The sequence below is a fragment of the Channa argus genome, chromosome 4 (assembly GCF_033026475.1).
Source record: "Channa argus isolate prfri chromosome 4, Channa argus male v1.0, whole genome shotgun sequence".
NCBI lineage: Eukaryota > Metazoa > Chordata > Actinopteri > Anabantiformes > Channidae > Channa > Channa argus.
In genome coordinates, this window is record NC_090200.1 from 9,803,386 (window position 1) to 9,817,659 (window position 14,274).

Here is a 14,274-nt window from a genome sequence, read left to right on the forward strand (position 1 = left end):
AGTCCCGTGGCAATACAGTGAGTGAATGTTTTTGTTAGGCTTTTCTCATGGGCCCGGCTTAAGTGAGCTGGATAGAGGTTACAGTCAGCTTGGGGAACTGTGCACATCCCTGCAAGTCATTGCATGTCATCTGGTCTTTAGATTGATGCTGCTAATAGAAACGTGCATCCTGCCACTTTTGGACATTTATGTGCAGTTTTTGCTTTTGTTTTTGCTAAATTCAAAAGGTCAGGTATGAAAAAGAAAGTGAAATTGGGTATTTATTTCCCCAAATGAGCTCTTACTTACACTAGCCTCCACAATTTATTGTTGTAAGCTTGAAAACTGTGCCTCCACTAAGGACATCACACTTCCATCTTCCCATGTGATTGAGACAGTCTTTACGAAACACATCAGACAGCAGCTTTCAGTTAGCCGATTGCCCGTCGGGAGCCTGTCAGAGTGACTCCCCCTCTACTTCAGGGAAGTGTGTTCTCCTAATTGCCTCCACGGTAATGTTACTTGTTTTGTTGTAAACCTGTAAACTGATGGAGTGTTGCTCAGCATTTAGAACATTCAATCACAAACTGTTTAACCATCTGAAAAATATTACAATGACCAACTGTTTCCTCCTTCAATAACAAACAAATCCAGTGAAAATGCCAATATGCTGCAGAGCAGGCTATAGTTTTTATGGCCTTCTCTGAATACTCATTAATCTAAGCTGAGCAGCTGCTTTTCTCACCACAACCAATGTCTGGTGGGAATTACAAAGTGAGATTAAATGCATAGAGAACACAGAAATTAACTTTAACTGTTGCACATTATAACTTTAAACGGCATTTTTAGATTAAATTGTTGTTTGGTTGGTTGATTTTATAAGCTTCTGATGGAGTCCGGGGTAAAATCTCAACTTTCCCTGGAGGTGTCTGCAGTAGAAGTGGAAGGGCTGTCTGACAGGCTTTGAGTCATACCTCCACGGTGTTCTGTTATGAACCACTGCTATGTCTAATCGATGTCATCTTCTGCTGTATGTGAAGTGACAAATCAGTTCTGGTTTCACACTGAAATGGCTTTCAAACTTTAAACTTTTGTGACTCCCATCATGTTCCCAAGATTCTGGTCACACTGGTGCAATGTTTTCTATTCTACTAACTTTTCAGCATCATCATATGATTTCTAACAGCTCAGCTGTCAAAACACAACACAACAAAAACAATACTGTTGAAAAAATAAACCAAGAAAAGAAAAGTCATCCATTGTTCATCTTCAAGTCTCTGGTCCTTTTCTCTTGGCACTGTGTCTGCATTCGTATTCCAGTGACAGTTTCATTTAGAAGTTAAAGCTTGTCTGTTAGGCAAAAGGATTAAGAAGTGAAACAAGCAATGCAACTGATACTTTACCAACTTCTGTTTTATATTGTAAACAAATTATCTTTATACTGTTGGTTGAATAAAATAAGCAATTATTAAATATTCGCTTTGGGAAATGGTCATTTTAATTATAATGACAGGGATTTTTCATTGCATTCATTGTTTGGTGCAGCCCCAATGCTTATTTTAATGAAATTCTTTCCCCTTATCAAAAAATTGGTAGGTACAGAACTTTAAACTTTAAGTTCAAGTATTTTCTCTATTGATGTACAACAATAGGGTGTTGGTTTTACTGTAGACAGAAGACATTTGGGTTTTCTGATCAAAAGATGGATGTGAAGCAGTAGATAAATATAATTTCTGCTTTTGTATGATAGTATTTACACCTCAATTTGTTAAACAACATCGGACCAATATAGGACCTCCTGTATCAGATCACTCTTCCAAAAGTAAAAGAGCCTGACTAATAAGCATGTTCTGTAATCGCTCTTTATGAATGAGAAAATATTTGCTTATACTTGCTTCATATTTTGCTTACATTTGAAATATTTATTTCCATCCTCTCCTCTTTCTATGATTGGATGAGGGTGTCTTAGCTTCAGGCTCAGGTGAGCTCAGATGTGTCATCGAAAGGCTTCTCCACATGAGCCGGCTGAAAAACAATAGAAGTGAAGTGAATTAAAGATTTAGTTGTAAGGATTTCTGTATCTAAGAAAGAGAAGGGATGTTTCAAGCCTCAAGGTCTTTCAATATGGAGATGAGTAGCTGCAATGAATTTACTGAAGGAAACTTAACTTATGTCTCCAAAAACACTTTTATCGACAAAGAATTTTCGTAAATAAGAATGTGCCTGGCAGCTGTGCCTGCACTTTTTGAATAGAAGATAACCCCATCACTCCTAAAATCCATTTTGTACAACATATTTATAACTTAAAGAGGCCACGAACACACAGCTCCATAAAATATTTACTAGCTGTCAATAGAATATCTGCTCTTTTCATTGCTGAACAACAAAGTCTCAGAGCACTGTCACCTGTGATGAAGCCTCACACTCATGACTCAGTGGGGAGAGCAACCGTCAGCCGAACTGATACCATGCTTCAACTAAATTTTGTATGAGGTTTTGAGGAAAAGCTTTCCAAATGGATTTATGTGTTATTCTGCTGTGCCCCTAATGTGAACACGTACTTTTTGCAAAGACAAACTAACGTAGCTTCTCTTCGTCGTGTCTGTGGTCACCGTCACGGCCAAGACGCTCACAAAACACTGGAATTACTTGTGTGTTTTTGGATAAAGGTGATGCATCATTACAGCAATGCTTCCTGGAAATTAAGTTGCTTCTTGTGCAAAGCTTAATAGCTTTTCACCTCTAGAGCTACTGTGTCTTTCACATTGATTGATGCCTTCACTGTCGATTTGGTCCAGGGTAATTTGTGAGAAAACAATGCAGGGATTCTTAGCACTCAGATCAATTCCACTCTCAGCCAGACCCAGCGGCTGCAACAGACTTTTCTTTATGTGTATGTCTTTTGGCTTTTCCGCACTGCTGATAAAACATCTTTTCAGGACAATAGGCTGTAAAGGTATCGCTGTCGAGTGTCTTTTGAGCAGCAAGGATGTAAATTTACAGCTTTTAAAAAGTGACAGGTTACAACTAATCGATGACAAGGTCTGGCAATAGCAAGCAATAAGTCTGAAGTCAAAAGGTGAGGATTTTCTGCATTTAACATAAAAGCATTGTGTCAGAGATGTTATTAGAGAGAGCGAGAACAAATCTTTCAGAAGCAGCACGAATAGTCACTCGTTAAAGCGAAACTCGATTACTATAAGCACTCTTCCTCTCCTTTAAAATCAGTCTAATTGGATTTTTTTCAATCTTGCATTTTGTTTTTTGTTTTTTAGATTCTGCAAACTGTAACATTTTGAGAAATGAAGTAAACTAAAATTCGTTCAGGTGCCATCTTCTACACTGAGTAGTAGTTGAAGATCTCTCTGCTTCACCTCTAATAAGAGTTTTATGGCTCAGGCTTGTGTACCATGCCAGTGATAGATTTAGCAATGTGGAGCAGCAAATTAAAACCAGAAAGTGAAGCGTGGTAGAGACATCCAAGACAATAAGTTAAAGTACAACTCATTCTGGCATCAAAGCAAAAATGTTTAATAGCAACATTAAACTGCAAATCTTTGTGGCAAAGGGCTTTTGTTATGTCTGCCCAAGTCAAATCTAATGCACCTGGGCGTCTGGCTCCTTGTGTATCAGATGGTGATTCACAGCTCTCTGACTTGTCAACTCTGTGCTTTCTCAGAGGAAACTTACTTTTGTTCTAATGTTTTTTTCTCTATAATGTGCTGCAATATCCTACTTTAAAGTTTTCTTTATTATGAAAATTGTATCAGCCTTGATAGTTCTCTGCCTTAAACAGTTTAAAGCATATGGAGGCCTGAAACACCCTGACCTCCTGACCTGAAGATTTTTCTCCGCTTCCAAGAAATACTGTCAGCCTTTGCCAACCTTGCATCGTCTCATCTCCAGTTTCTATTTATTTGCTCAAAGCCTCACTGCTGTTCCACATGGAGTTTGGTGAAGGTCAACATTATTTATACATTTCAAATCTGTTCACTACCTTTTTTTTTAAATTTGTTAACCAAAAGCCAAAGTTTGTTTGAATACTTTGAAATGTTAGCAGGCTTTACTAATTATCCTGAAACTGAAGTTGATGGGAATGTGACCATGTTCACAGGTATTTGGTCATAACCCAACATCAACTTGTGACCTGATGATGGTGCTACAGGAAATGCCAAAGCGGTTATGGTTGAGCCTGAGGGAGAATGTCTACCAAATACCATGGCAATTTATCGAATACTTGCTGAGCTATTTCAGTCTGGGTCAAAGTGTTGCCGACCGACCCTGCCGTCCATAATATCATTATGCTATAAAATTGCTGCATTACTAAAAATGCTTAGAGTGCATCTAACGCTGAAGTTGCAGCTTTTTTAAATAAACCTGCAAACTACTGTATATAAAAATGATAACTAATGTAAAAATTTATGAAACCCTTCATGAAGTACTTACTATAGTGCTAGATAAAGATACTGAATTATTCACTTTTTCATCTTTTGCTTTTGTGTTTCTGGGAATAGTGAGGTTTTTGCACTCTCAGGACCCCATTTTTAGTCGTCCTTTGATTTCTCATTAATGTACCACCCGTCTGTGTCTGAATCAAAGGATTCAGAGCTCAGATTTTAAGACGGTATCCATTTCTCTGATACAAACATTAGGCCACTGAGGCTTTAAAGGAAAGGAAAGGCAAAGACACAGCACAGGAGTGTTTATATGATGTTTACATTTGAGGCTTTTAGAGAAATACTTACCCAGAGGAACCTAAAATGAGTCTGTGTCTAACAACTCAGGGACACATGGTGCTACAGGGACCAAATCTTTCAAACTTCTTCTGTAACTACAACACTGCCACCACTCTAGTCTTTCCTGGACAGATTTATGGATAATAGTCACTTCTAAAACCCAACACAGTCACCAGACTCCTTAAACTGTAAACCCTTACCTTTGTCTGAACACTCAGTCTGTCTAGTGTTGAGAATAAACAGGAAAAGCAGCACACACTTCTTTTGGTGAAGCTGTGAGCATCACATATTTGATGTTTTTACAAATAATACATCACTCAGTCAAAATTTTCTGTTTATTGACTGTCTAGTCTGGCAATCCTAACAAGGCACGTCAGGCTGTCAAGCTTTTATTTCTCTGCATGTTGAACCAGCCGGCTCTAGTGAGAGTTATACTGCATTTGAAACGTTTGGAAGGCAGTGCCTGTTTTTAACACTCTAAAGCCTTAGGAGCAAAAAGTGTCAAAAATGGATTCATGTTTATCTGCTCTAAAGTGTGTGCATACATTTGCATGTGAAAAGCAAGAGGCATGTTATGTTACTCAGTGCGCAGGTTTTTTTGGTTACAGGTTATTTTTTTTATAAAAATACCTGATCAGGGCAGGAACATCCACCCTGTGGGAGTCAAAACTGACAATATATCAGCCAGGTTAAGTCTTAAAGTACATAAATCCTTCTCCTTCACAAACATCCAACATATTTTCTTAATCCTACTAGATCTACCTGCACCCTTTGAGACAGTGAACTATCAGATCCTCCTGTTCACACTGTCTGAGTTGGGCATTTGTGGATCAGCTCTCGTCCTACTTATCTGGACAAACCTTCAAGGTATCCTGGCAGGGGCATGTTTCTTGTTCTCATTGTGTCTCTACCTGTGTGACTCAGGTAGAGACACTGGGCTCAGTGCTTGGTCCTCTTCTTTTGTCCATCCATACTACATCCCTGGGTTCCATCATCACTCACGTGGCTTTTCCTATCACTGCTATGCTGATGACACACAGCTCTTCCTGTCCTTTCCACCGGATGACTCCATGGTCTCATCACGCATTTCTGCCTGTCTCTCTGACATCTCTGTTTGGATGAGAGGAAGACATCTGCAGCTCAACCTCTTCAAGACCAAAATTCTTGTCTCCCAGCCAGACCTTCAACACAAAACATTAGGATCAACATTGGGTCTGCAGTTATTATCCCCTCTAAGTCAGACAGAAATCTGGGGGTCATCATCAAGAACCAACTGAGCTTCATGGACCACTTTTCCACTGTTGTCAGAAGACACCAAACAAAACTCTTCAGCTGATTGATCCCACGATGTTAACTGCATGCTCAGCAACCTCACTCCCAATATTAAAAAACAGCTGAAAACAGAAATCTACTAAAATAAAAACTTCCCTTATACTCTTTCTTGCACTAACATGAAACGAAAACACTTCTTCTGATAGCACTTTGCTAATGTTTTCTCCTTGACTTAGTTATTGCTTGCCCTGTACCTCACTTGTAAGTCGCTTTGGATAAAAGCATCTGTCAAGTGACTAAGTGTAAGTGTATTTTTCCAGCTTGTTCAGTGATTCTTAGTAAATGCAGGGTTAAAAATTTCCTGTTCTATTGTTTGATACCTCTTATCTTATGTAAAATTAATATGCAGACTTAATTAAATCAGTTATTTTTATAGTTTTATTTTATTTTTATTCATTTAATTTGCTAATTAATCATTCATGTTTACTTGGCAGTGATACAGTTATTATTTTGAATTCCATATATTAAAATATCTTGAAAAGTATTCGATTACACTTGGTAAACTGTGCTGAAACGTAAATCAGAGACTGTAGAAATGTTAGTAGTTACACTGTCTCTGGAAGATATTAACACTCCAGCGACTTGGGCCAAAGTGCATTAGATAATGTTGTATTTGTAAAAACCAATTAGTTAATTCTCATGCTCTTGTAAAAGTGAAGCACGCTGGGTGAAAATACAAACCTGCAAACTGAAATAAATGTAACCATTGATTTGGTCATGGAAGAACATTATGTTATAAAGAGCTTTTGCTGATATTATCAGCTAACAGGAGGAGTCATTTCAGAAAGCAGAATCCACAGTTGTCATTTACAAATGAGAAATCTGCTTTTGTTTCTTATTTGTGAAATCTCTGACTCATAACTAAATTATCTAATTTTAAATAAAAGTAACCACTATCCTACAAAGGTAATAAAATCAGCAGCATATATCTGACAAACTAGAATAGAAATGTAATCACAATATCAGGAAAAAAGCCTTCAAAATGGTAAGTTGAAAAAAGGAGTGACATCTGTGCCAAAGTTCTTATATCTAAATGTTGTTTAGAGAGAGAATGAGGATCCGCACTTAAATTATTAATCAGCATAAGTGCCATTTCATGTGATTGCAAAAAGTGACGAGACAGCTCTACTGACGTGTGTGTGTGTGTGTGTGTGTGTGTGTGTGTGTGCGCGCGCTTGGCTGCTTAAAAACCACATGACCTGAGGATGTGAGTGGAGCTCTAGGGAGCACACTCCTCATGACTGATGAGTCGACCTCTGACCTCAATATGTGACAACTGTGCAAACTACTCCAGCCTTTATAAAGGCTGCTCTTCCACTGAAGCGTCAGTTGATAGAAGTAGAGAGTATTTAACTAGTCTAACAAGGATAAACCTATATTTTAATCCTGAGCTGTATTTCTAGAGATAACACTGTGCTCTCGTTGTTTTCAGATACTTTTAATTATAGGGAATAGAAGAAGTACAAGCTTTAAGTGGCTTTGAAAACAGCTGCTGAAGCACTGTAGATCTAAGTTCAGTGAGTGTGACAGGTTGCTTTTTACACCACTAAAGTCACATTTCATCCTCCGGTGATAAGGGAAGTTCGCTTCAACCTGCACCACAGGTGAATGAAAGACCAAACTGCATATTGAGCAGAAATATAATAATGTCCACTTATTTAGCGCTTTTATCCAAAGCGCTTTACAAGCGTGTGGTCCGTGGGTGACATCTTTACCAACTGAGCTACAGCCGCCCTGTAAATTTGTTGTTCGGGTGGCACATGTCTGTCAAAAGTAAAACAGGAAAACCTAAAAGAAAGATTTAGTTGACAGTTTAACCACTGTTCTAATTCAGTGCACAATGTTCAGTGTCTGAAACCACAGGTTCCCATAGCAACAGAGCTTCAACTTCACGCTACATTAACAGTAATTTCTCACAGGTGAAACTGAAACACTTACAATGGGTTAACTACTGTACATAAAATATAGGGATTTCCTGATGCAAATAACAGTATCTGGCATCCGGCCCGATCCTGCCTTTGTGCACTTGTAAAACTTCTCAGATATTGCACCTGATACCACGTTAGCCTCCAAACGTAGACAGTGGTAGAAAAATGTCTGTGGTTTAGAGCTGTTTTAAGATAATTAATAACAACAAAAGTAAAGCCGAATGCAAACACTGCTGTGCTAAAGTCTTCAAATCTAGTTACTAATATTCTCAAGAATATTTTTAAAAGCTTAATATTTGCGACTGACACCAACAGCAAGAGTTATATATAGTAAATAGAACTTTGCCTGAAGTTTGCTTTGTTTTAGAAAGTTATTTTACATTAATATGCCTGTGCAGACTTTATAGTCTGTTGTCTGCCCATCCAGGATCTCACCCTAAATCTTTCTTTTTACTGTCTTTTTTCTTTTTTGTTTTTGTTCTTATTAGTCCAATATAATGGATTGATGAGGTTTCACAGTCCAGCAACTCATACCAGAAGCTAAACAGTTTACTACTTGTGAAATTACTCGTACAGAACCATTATCAGCAAACATAATAACTAAAGCCTTACATTAAATTAAGCAAAAGAACAAAAGTATTAGGCATCACAATGCATTTAAATTGAAACCTGGGAAAAATTCATCGGTGCTTTAGCAGTATAATTCCAATTTTTACTGATCTTTGTGACTGTGTAATTAAATAATTTATACTGTCATTTGCTGTAAATTTCTTTGAATGACATTACAACCAGAAGTGATGGTAAATATATGAATCTGCAGCACATCAGTGATTTCCTAATTACTAATGCCATAAACACACAACTGTCTCGAATTAAATATGCAGATCACTTTAATTTGGCAAGAGATGGACCAATTAAACTGACATGTAAAAAAAGAACTAAACTCTTCATGCTTGGTCATGATGCATGAATTTACAAATAAATGGCATCACATGTGGCTTTGAGTTAAAAGAGCTGAGAAGATACTCAGAACAAGTTTTATTGATAAAACGTCAGCCCCATTTGCACATAACTTTATAAACGAGACAGGTTTTTATGTGTGCTGACAGTATAAACTGGGTTCTGGCAGTGAGATTACTCAGATCGCTCCAAAAGTTCATGTTGTGTATCAGAGACAAGAAACTTTGATTTGATTTGACTGCAGTAGACATGGTATCCTGTCCAAGTGTTTGTCCTTGTTGACCAAACAAATGTAAATAGAATGTCAGTGCAGTGTGGTCTGAGAAGAATAAACATGAGGTGGACTTGAATTAAATTCAAAATTGTTTAACTGCGTATTTTATGACGGTCATAATGATGTTCTGTTTCTGACTCCCATACGAGAGATGACCAATATACTGATAGAAAAAGCATTACCTTTCTGCACCGACACTTAACATGCACCTTGGCAACTCATTCCTTGATTACTTTAAAATGGTGTCCTTGGTAGTCGGCCTTACACAGTAAAATAAAGCAGTCTCCTCTTGTACATAAACCTTTATTATTCCATCCACTGTTTGGCTTTAGCTTCGCAACACAAAGCTGTCAAATCTTCCACGAATGAATCGAAGATCATTTGTGAAACCAACAATAAAGTTTTTATGGCTCAAAGGAAAGAATAGGGAGCAGAGGAGGAAAGAACACAGAGTACAGGAAAAACGATTAAACTTTAGTGAAACTGCATCTCGCTAATTCTGAGAGTTACTGGGAAACGTAGATGTTCAATAAATGAACATATTTCTTATTTGGAAAGTTTATTTATAGCTGTAAAAGCAGAACAGACGCAGTAGTTAGTGGACATTGAAGCGATCCTGTGGTTAATTCCTCGCGCTGCATCAAATGCTACTTTATTGCTTTTCTGGGATTCACTCCACAATAAGGGTAGAATCCAGTATGTCCAGGATCCCCAAAGATCCCGACATCTGGGTGATAGATTTATTAGAATAACCCCCAGCAGACCTATAACATGACATTTATTAAGAAATGTCACAATCAGAGGCATGATATAATCCTTGTGTGGAGCAAATATCAGTCATTGTTGTCTTCCAATTGTGCTGAGACAATATTTGAACGATCACTTATGTGAGCACAGCAGAGCTCAGGGGTCCTAATCTTCGTTAATAAATCAGCTACGGGGCATACTGAGGTTCCTCTTCAAGGTCAAGAGGGTGATGAACAAAAATCTGATTTGCAAATGTATTCTGCTGCTCATCATATATGAAAAATGCTTTGGGAGCACTGTGAAATAATGAAATTGCTCTAGCAGATTCAGCTATCTATCCTAAGGCACAGCAGTCATGTAAACTGCATCAGATCTGCACAGCCTGTAGTTTCTCATATCACAGTTTGCGACTGAAGGTGACTCATGCAACCACCTGTCATTTACATTACTTTTTAACCCAAACATGTTGTATATTTTATAAGCATGTTTTTACATAAGCGGCAACTCCAGCCGAACAAATGAAGGACTGAATGAATTGCAACAAGTAACCAGAGCAAGCATCCCACAATTGGACAGAGATGTACATGTTTACTGAAAAAGTTTGTTGATGCAAAGATTGATCTCAGGATTTCAACATTTGCATTTATTCGTTTGGCAGATGCTTTTATCCAAAGTGACTTACCAGTGAGGTACAGCGCAAGGAAAAAATCCAAGTCAGAAAGAAAACATTAGAAGAATTTTATAAGAGACAAGTGTCAGATAGTTTATTGAAAATATTGTGGCACATCAGGTTGTGTGTTTAAATCCTAAAATACTGATTCTGGATTTTCCTCAAAACCACACCTATTCTGTTTGAGATATCTCTATTTTCCATTTTGGGTTTTAGGAGGGCCGTGTGCTGTGTTTTCATCACCCTGGGATCTGAAGAATAGTGCAATTCTAATCATAGCAATGTATTCACACTCAGGCTTGTACCGAGCGAACAGTGACACTGTGTTTTTTGTGATCGCCTTGAGGAAAGGCAAGATAGCTTTGATCGTACATACACACACACACACACAAACAGACATAATGTGCCTTGTCTTTTATCTGTTCTCACTGTTTGATTCTGTCTGTCAATTCTTCAGACTTAATGCAACTCAGAGTCTGTGTTTTGTCTTTCTGTGTATGTGGCTCCCTTTGAGACTGGTGGGAGGAAGAACACAGAGAAAAACTCTCTTGCCCTCTTTAAGGCCTTAAAAAAACAGAGAAAGTGATTTTAATTTGATTTGTCATGAATCACAAAAGATTAACTCAACATGACAGAAGACAGACACTGCACACAGGTTCTTACCAAACACTTGGAAGCCTTCTGCATGCAGAGCAGTACCCACTGCATGCTGACAATGCTCAATGCTTTTCAGTTTATTTTGTTTTTGGAAGGTAAAATAACTCTTCTGCTCCTTGAATTTGCCAGTGCAACAAGACACTCAACGTACACACACAATCTCAATCTTAGTTCAACCTTTTTTTACCAAACTCTCAAACTGTAAAGTCTCATATAAAAGTCAAATGATGGCTGTGGCTCAAATAATAGCCAGCCACCTGAAAGTATGAACAAATAAAGTTAAATAAGGTAAAAATGAAAAAATCTGACATATCTGCTGCCAGTTCCATAAACAATGGAAGTGGTTTGCTTTCAATTATTGTTCAAAACGATTGTGATCGAGGTACTGGTCCGATGTGGTCGACACTCAAAAAGTCAGAACTCTCAACATTTTCTCTTGTATTTTATTAATTTACCAAAGTGAGAACTTGTTCTGTCTGACCAACAAGGTGCTTTGCTTCCATGTTGTTCTTGTTATGTCATGGAACATGTAAACATTCCCATAAACACCAGTAAATGACTTCCACTGCACTGGTGCTGCGTTTCTGTTTCCATAAATCCTGCAGACAGGTCTGTATAATCTGATTATGCCACATCAATTTCAGGAGTTGAACTAGGTTCTGGCATTTTAGACCATAATTCAAAATCCTACAATAATTTAAGATGATAACCTGATAATTTAAATAATAATCAATAGCTCCTGAACAACAACAGCAACTAAAAATAACATTAATGTACAATACTTAGAGTGTATTTGCATAAATGTTGATTAAATATGTATCTGACTTAACGTATTAAATTACTTGAGTAGACTTTACTGAGCTAAATTAGTGCAGATGCCCAATATAGCTCCAAGTACAACATATACTAATCAGAACTTCCATAAGGATTTGGCAACAGCCTCAATTCTCTAATGTCTTTGTACAATAACACACACCTACACAAACATGCACAGATGCACCTGAATAGCGGATGAATTGCAAGAAGGAAGAAACCAAGCGCACCCTGACTGCTCACTGCAGGGCTGACGGCAGATGAGCGATGACAGGAGCTGCCTTAAGCTTGACAGAGCACAAACAGCCGGGCGGAAATGAAATAAATGCACGTTAATTAATTTGAAAGCATTTTACTTGCTAAAAAACACCCTCCTTTTGTTGCCACAAATTGTTCAGTTTCAAGTGCTGCCCGTTGGGTTGTTAAGGTGGGCGATATCAATGCTGCCATATGGTGCACGAGCCTACAACAGCGTAGTGTTCTCTGCACCATCTCTATTATCATTTTATCATTTTCCAGAAAGCCAGTGCATTCAGTGAAACTAACCAAAGAAATTATGCACAATTTTCATTTAATGGCCTGATGATGTTGAGAGTGATCAACAGCAGTGAATGGCACCTAAAAGGTGCATCTAACAGCCGCCTTTAAATGCACCACATGTGATTTGAGGTAGATTATGGTCAGAACTTTTACCACTGAGTTGAAAATTTGGCTAAGTGCACGTTCTCTTAATGGGCAACAGTTAAATGCATAATAAAGTTATTTAAGTATTTAAGAATTTTAAGTATGTTGTTTAATCAGTGTGAATTTTCTACTCTTTTTCTTTTCTATTTATGAGCTTGAGTAAGACATTACACTCCATGACCTGGGAAGTTTTGTTATTGGGGTCAGTATTTACTGGTGATGCCTCCCACACCAAATTGGACCCAGATAAGAGGCCAGAGGAAAGCTGTCTCAAAGTCTCTAGTGAAGTGGCCAAAAGAGGACAGATGTGGGACAGCAGCCTCCTGAAACCAGGCCTGAGGGAGATGGCCAGATTTGGACTAAAGTTGCTTGGCTGAGCTCAGCCTGAATGGTCGCCTCTGTTGCGGCCTTTCTACTCATGAGGAGAAGTATGTCAGGCAGCCAGGGTTTGTGTGAAATATGAGGTGTTTTAGTTATATGCAAAGACCTCTGTGCATGGTGATGGTTCTACAACAGAACTCCAATGGTGCCAGGATCAGCTGAGGATACACCAAGGTCAGTGGTTGTGAATAATAAATGATAAACACCGAAGTTAAAGTATCTCGTGTTCTCTTTGCTCACAGGAAAGTGTTTTCATTGGTTTTGTCGCAGTAATTACAAAACAGAGAATTATTACTAAGGTTGGGTTGATAGAATCTAAAAACAAATCTGCTCATCAAATCCCTTTGAATTTTGTCAAGTTGGATTTTCATCATTTTGGTATATACCAAATAACTGCAAAGCAAAAGTTCAGTTCACATTTGTGATCATCGGAATAGAAAATAACTACTTTTTTTGTACAAAATGTATTCACTCTACCATACATTTGACAAACTGTAGGTACAGTATAACCTGGACCTGAGATCAGCAGCACGTGTATTGATTGTTGATTGTTCTGTCCCACTGAAATGCCAGTTGTAACATTTACACCTGATGATTTTTGAACTATTGTCCCGAGGGACTTTGATCATTTTCTAAATTAATCATATTAAAACCTACATTGCATCTTCCTGACCTGCATTTGGTTGGCTGTCAGAATGCTGCCTAGGTTAGTTTGTCTGTGCTGTAGACCTCTGATTTTGTCCAAAACTGACTAAAAACAATTTGTCACCCAGTGGAGCAGTGTCTGACTGACACACAGCTTTTCTATGTGACATATTTCTTCATTCCAGAAACTGATCAATATAAATACTGTCCAAACTGATGAGTCGGTAACTGTAACTCTCCCATATTTAATGTTCGTAACCAGCAAACCCCAAAAACACAGTTCCCAGGTCTCTGTAGAGAGAAAACTCAATGATAGTTTGTGTGGGTCCCTCACAAACAGTCTTTGGCAGAGTACAGTCAGCAGCTTGGTGACAGCAGGTTAACTGACAGACAAACATTTCAGTGGTGCCGTGACTAAATGTGGCTGATTTCATCTACCACTGGTGACGTCAGCCGTTTTAACCGGTG